Here is a 533-nt window from a genome sequence, read left to right as displayed (position 1 = left end):
GAGTTTTCGCGAATTGGCGTTCTCCACCGGTCGACCGCATCGGTCGACCGTATCTTGTTATGGCCATCGGCCGACCGGTCCGGTCGACCAGATGCACACCACCGGCCGACCGGTGGTGATGCACTTCTCTGTCACCGGTCGACCGGTGTACACGGGGTTTTACCCTGTTTGGCCTGAAATTGTTGTTTTGACCCCTGTTTTCGGGGAAAATCCAAATTAGCTTCATTTGGGGACTTGGGATAAAAGGATTAGCATCTTTAATCCTTGTTTGAGATTGAAAACCCTTGGAATTGATTATTGAAACATGAAATTTGATTAGGGCACACTAATAGGAAATCTTGGTATAGGATTGAGATTGGATTACTTTAGGACTGAGAATTGATCCTAAAGTGTTATCTTGTATCAGTGATCGCTGAGGATTCAGACTGAAGGGGCTTGAGGAAGCGAAAGCCGGAAAAGGCAACGCTAGTCCCAGGTTTGATTGTGCGAGGTAGGATTTCTATCCCTTTTCCTTGTGAGCCTGTTTTCAAAAA

This window comes from Morus notabilis, unplaced genomic scaffold, assembly GCF_000414095.1.
Source record: "Morus notabilis unplaced genomic scaffold, ASM41409v2 Scaffold127, whole genome shotgun sequence".
Classification (NCBI taxonomy): domain Eukaryota; kingdom Viridiplantae; phylum Streptophyta; class Magnoliopsida; order Rosales; family Moraceae; genus Morus; species Morus notabilis.
The sequence above is the reverse complement of the archived record's forward strand: the minus strand, read 5'-3'. Positions refer to the sequence as shown.